At 31.9% G+C, this 6308-nt stretch overlaps 1 pseudogene; it reads left to right on the top strand.

Annotated features, from left to right (window-relative positions):
- The window catches only part of LOC115877789, an 89929-nt pseudogene extending 83624 nt beyond the window's left edge, over window positions 1-6305 (top strand).
- Window positions 6306-6308: the final 3 nt, after the last annotated feature.

The following is a 6308-nucleotide window of genomic DNA, read 5'->3' as shown; positions in this document are numbered from 1 at the left end:
TGCGTAACAAAAGATTGATTGTTTGGAACCGGTAAGTCCGAAATAGGAAGCAAAATAGAATTAGTTTTCGGCTTTACCACAGCTGCTTTTGGTAAATCCTAGTTAACCGCGCTCTACTCTTTTAGGTTTCACCGTATTTTCGGCGAGACACAAGTGAAAAACATATCACACAATTTAAACTCTACCAAAAATGTTTCCCGGTTTGCGTTTTTTTATGCAATCTAATGTGTAGAATAAATACCACAGCAGCTCCGCAGGAAAAAATAATAGTTACTTTCTTTCCTACTATTAATGTTTTAATCTAACTTTTACTCCGCCAGGCCACATAAAATCTCATCCTGTAGTCCGCTTTATTCATACATAAAACGCGTCATCTATCTACTTCACTTTTTCATTTCTTCGCAGATCCTATAAATATTAACGATCAGTTTTATCTTTCCTCCATCTCATTTACCTACATACCATCTTTTTTGCCACATTAACCATAAAACGTGGTATTAAACGTGGTTCGCGGCTCCCGTAAGAACACTCTTCTTGCTGCTCCAATCTCGCCGATCAAAAAACGAAAGAGACTTGGTTCGTCTGTCTCCTGCTCACTTTCAGGACCATCACGGCCCTGAACACAGCCCATACGAGACGGACGGTTATCCAAAGAGGTACAGTATCCAAAGTAAGTAATAATTTTAAGTTATACAGATTTTTGTCATTCTCGAAGTTGGTACATGATAACAAAGGGATTGTTTGGGAAACCACTGTAATAAAAAGACCAAGAACCCAGGGTATACCGGTGTGTCTCAAAAAGTCGCTCACCCCCTATAACTGTTTTAGTTTTTGATAAAAAAATGATTTTTTTTTTTTTTTATTTATAATTCATAAACTTTGAGTTGTCTGTATATGAAATTGTTTTTTGTTCACAAGTTTGAATAATATTCAAAAAAATATACATTTTTATTTTTATAATTAAAAAAAAAAAAAAAATTTTTTATTTATTCGGATAAAAATACACATACTGAATAGAAGGACATATTATATGGTCAACTTTTGATATTCTCACTTAATAAAAAATCACCAAGACACACTTCCAGTGGTGTGAGCCACGATCAATACATCGATCATCAAGAGAAGCCTTGGGGAAAGATAGAGTTTATCAGGTCTGATGGTTTTTAGTGTCGTTTTTCCTTGGCCATGTAGGATGACTGAATGGCTCGAAATTTCGTATTTTTTACCACACTCTACAAGTGGCGGAGCAACAGCCTCCTAGTGAATACAGGCCCCCTAATCTTGAAACAAACCAGGTCCACTCGTACGGAACATCATTAGATCTGAATAACCGATTTCTCCCGGTGCACAACACCAACAAGTTATAATTTTTAACATAAAAAAAAAAAAAAAAAAACGTCAAAAGTTGACATATGATCATATGATGTGTCATTCTATTCAGAGTGAAATTTTTTATCGAATAAAGTAAAAAATGAAGTTACCGAGGTGCCATTTAATAATCAAAAGTTGTAGTCATTTCCGGTCGAACAGGAAGTGACCCAAATGAATTGAATCACGTCAAATCCTATATTTATATTCATATACTAACATACCAAATTTTTTTTTTTTTTTTTGAAAAAATAAAAGAAGTATTAGGGTAGCCACATAGACGGACCCGGGTATATAACATTCAATACCCAGCTGAATGGCTGGATAAATTTCGGTATTTCAATAGCGTTTTTTTTTGCAATGAGAAATAAATTGATGTGTGTGCACTATTGCGCATATTTGAAGTGAATATTTCTTTCTCTACAGTAACCAATTTTTACACCATTTAATGACACCCTGTAGGTATATAAAAAAAAAAAAAAAAATATAAATATAAAATTAATAAATAATGATTGCATTTTAAAAATTTGTTTTAAAAAGATTGTCTGTCCGTCTGAGGACTCCGTTCGGGTACCTCTATCCGCGTGCCGAGTAAGAAAAATCCTAATGATTTCATTCATTTAGAGGCATTTGCTTCGAAACGCCAGCCGAGGGCGTCATCCTGTAGCCCGTCCTCAATTATGCCGAAATCGACCCACATTTTTCTTTAATATCAAATTCTTAGTCCCAACCTGATAAAGATGTAACGAAACGTCGTGTCCAACATTGCAGGATGGGACCGTGTGCATCGTCCATCGCTTACATAGCCTACCCACCAAATATGGTTGCGATCGGACGACGCCAACTTTTGACGTTTCATACGTCAAAACTAACTGTCACAGTGACACGTGTCGTACACGGTCAAGTTGGCCTTGGTTCAATCTATCGACATACCAAATTTCATTTAAATCGGACGATTTTTTCTAAGCCTTAGGCTATCCTTGTCGGGTGTCGTCTCGTGTGTCGTGTCAAGGTTTTGCATTTTTACTACCATCGCGTGAAAAAATGTTTCTCTTAATAATTTAATCGTTCTGTTTGAGATTGGGTTATTAAACGTTAATAATTTTTAAAATTGTAAAAATTATAGGTATCTAAATAAATAAAGCCAATGATCTCTGATTTTTTGGAATATCAAAAATAACTATTAAAATATAGGAAAAATTCACGGTAAAAAATTAAACAGATAATTAATTTTTAAATATATTAGGTTTGGAACTCCGCCATCTTCCGCAATTGACAGCTCACGTCACGTACGCTTATACCTTAATTGTAACATATTGTAATAATTGACGTCCATTGCAAATCAGTGACTTACTAGACAGGCAGAATACATAAGTAGACATTATAGAATAGAAATTCAATGGACAATAGCATTGATATGGGAGAAAATCTACATATATAAAATGCTAATGTTTATCTGTGTCGTCTCTACTGAAGTAACGACTTGCTCTAGAAAGTTGCTTTTTTTTACTAAAAGATAGCTAACTGGCTCTTCTAAAAACTGTCGTCGCCGAATTTTTTGTTTTTCATTTAATTAAAAAAATAAAAATAAAAAGCATTTTTTTCTTGATGCCGTGGCGATGCGCCAGGCTTCAACTAGTATTTAGCATATAAAAATCTAGAAAGATAATAATTTATATTGAATATACTTGAATCGAATTGTAAACAAATAGAGATCAAATTTCAACAAAACTTAAATCGATTGGCTTCAATTATTGCAGGTCATTTGATTAATCAGTCATTACAAGAGTGGCAAAAATAGAAGAAAACATAAAAAATGCAAAAATAGAAAAATAAACATTATTAACTAACTCAAAAGAAATTGCATAATTGAGTTAATTCACCTACTTACGACACGATATTATACAGGGTGGTCCGAGCTATATTCCGGAAACTTCAGCAGCATATTGTGCAGATAAAAATAAGTAAAAAAGTTATCCTAAAATGCTTAGTTTCGGAGATACAGGGTGTAGAAGTTTCATTTTTATTTCGAGTTTTTCCAAATAATTTATAAAGTAAGGTCAATATTTGGATGAAAATTCGTGCTTCGAAGTTTTTTGACATGATAAAGTTGATTTTGATGTCAATATGATTCCTACTTGTATAGAGGGCGCCATCTACATTATGTTTTAACTGGTTTGAAGATTAATAACTTTTCGTCCGTACCTCTATAAAACTACTCAGTAAAAATATACATTTACGACGTTTTTTAACTAAAAAGGGTCTCTTGGTAAAAATAACTACGAGTAATGGTTCTCGAGATATTTGCAATCGAAATTATCAATAAGAAATAATAATAAAATAAAAAATGTATGATAATAATCTAAAAAAATAAAAGGTTTCCAAATTTATTATTTCAGTCAAATAACTATCTACCCAACGTGTTTATTTTTTGTCAATAATGACATATTATTGACTATTTCCGTTCTAAATATCTTCAGAACGTTTAACTCGTAGCGATTTTTACCAAGGGCATTTTTTACGTAAAGTCACGGAAATGTATATTGTCCATTGGTTTATCAGGTACAGACGAAAAAGATTACTAAAACAGGTTAAAACACTTCTGGGCTACCAATTTTCATCCAAATATCGACGTTACTTCAGTATTTGGAAAAAATCGTAGCCAAAATACAAACTTCTACACCCTGTATCTCGAAACCTAAACATTTAGGACATATATTTACACAAACTTTTTTACTTATTTTTATCTGCAGAATATGCTGGCCAAGTTTCCGGAATACAGTTCGTACCACCCTGAATAATTACATACCAAAGAAATGTTGGTCCATTATTTTTTATGTTTTTAATCTGGAAATAGTCGCCAAGTAACTAATTTCGTCACAAAAATCTGTCTGTTTCTGAGATTCGCAATAATCTCGCTGTAATTCAAAACCTCGCTCAATGTTTTAGAGATGCAAAGTGTATAACTTTGCATTCGACCAGAAAAAAATAACATAAAATAAACAGGGAAGGGCAACAAACCCGTAGATATTCCAAATAATGTTTTTTTTATTACTATTCAATACTCCTTTCTTAGTCTTTATATTCAATGACTTTACTATTTGATTTTAGCAAAAAATTTAAGTTTGAAATTTTTCAAAACTCTCATACTGAAAAAAGTAACTTCTTATTCGTAAAAACTTACTTCGTAAAGTTCTTCGTTTTGAGTAGTTATTACGGAGCACGATTTTTATTATTTAATAAATAGCTACATTACATGGTACATACTAATTTTTCTCCATCTTGCCATTTTTTAATATTACGATTTATCTCAATTAATTTTAAGAATAGAGAAAAGATGGAGGAAGTCATTAAATTCAATAGCTTTATTATGTAAACTTTAATGTATTTTATGGACGAGAAGGTAGGCGGTTAAGTCGGATATGCTTTTTATATAATCAACTAAAACCTTTCCCCTAAGGAATAAATCCTATATTAATAAAAATATATTTGTAACATATATAATAGGATAGAGCATTACATATTCTTTGAAATAATTAACATAACTTTTTAGTTTATATATTTTCGAATCATTCAGATGGATATACAATGTTAAGGGGCGCCAGTTATGTTTATGCAGAATCTTGTTTAAAACTTCTTCAATTTTATACGATAATGTTTTATTCAATTTTCTTTGTTGTTAATGCTAATTTTTTATTAATGATTTCACTGTGTTACTATGACACCCCAAAAATTTCCAAATTTTTGACTGACAATTAGTATATTTCTTTCAAGTAGAAAAACTTGAACTGTCTGGGGAGTTTAATAGATTATTAATAAAGTATTATTTTATATTAAACTCTAGCGAAAAGATGAAGAATCGAGCATAAAATATAAAATCTATAATAAAAATAAAGAAAATTTTAAAATTGCTGAATCATGAAAAAAAAAATCTGAAGAATCTCTGAAAAATACGGAACAGTTTGATAAAATAGAAATATCAAATACTGAGCTTTTTTTAAATTTCGAGATTCTTTTTAAAAAATTTTATTTCATGCCTTATTCATCTCTTCGATGGAGCTTAATCTTAAAAAAATACTTCGTAAATCAGCTTTTAAAATCGTCAGCTCTATATTTTTTTGCGGTAAAATTGAATGCCATATTAAAGTCTTTTTACGCTAGTTAATTCGGAGACAAAAATGATAGATATTTTTTCAGGAACCGTCTTTCGAAATATTAAAAATTTCAGAGGCAAAACTAATAATGAGCTAATGCAAAACCAAGACGAACACTCCCTTAGTCTTGCTCTTGGTATTGCAGTCTAATAAATGGCCTTGGTCTTGGTCTTTACCTTGAAAGGTCCTGCTGCAAGACTTTTGCAAGTCTTTAAAGAAAGAAACTATATTTGAGAAACATTATTTTTCAATATAACTTTCAGCGGAAATGCTGTTTCACCGGAAATGACTACAATATTCTATTTTTAAATGGCACCCTCGGTATTTTTTCACTTTATTTGATAGAAAATTACACTCTGAATAGAATGTAATATCATATGTAATTTAGTAATATTGCCAAATAAGATAAATAGTTACCATTTGCCATTAACTGAAAAATATCTAATAAATTTGATATTGAAAAGGTGATCAATTAAAGTTCTGTTTCTATGATGCATGAAATAGAGTTAAATATTCTAATAATTTTCTTTCTAGGCCTGTCAAAATTTGCGAAACTAGCCCGATCGGTGACGAGAAGTCGTTCAGTGCTGGTCTCGCAATTTTCGTCGCATCTGCCCAACCTCAAGGACACGACCAAGCAGTCTCACTTGGCGCAAGTCTGTTATTCCACCCAGAGCATTTTAACCAATCACTAAATGCACCTATTTTACACGCTGCCTTGGATATTCCGTTTTGTTCGGCTTTTTCCATATCCAGATGATGAGTTTGAGCGCTGACATCATGCCC

Source organism: Sitophilus oryzae, unplaced genomic scaffold (assembly GCF_002938485.1).
Source record: "Sitophilus oryzae breed Bouriz unplaced genomic scaffold, Soryzae_2.0 scaffold_1498_pilon_pilon, whole genome shotgun sequence".
Classification (NCBI taxonomy): domain Eukaryota; kingdom Metazoa; phylum Arthropoda; class Insecta; order Coleoptera; family Curculionidae; genus Sitophilus; species Sitophilus oryzae.
Note: the sequence above shows the minus strand (reverse complement) of the source record. Positions and strands in the feature narration are given on the sequence as shown.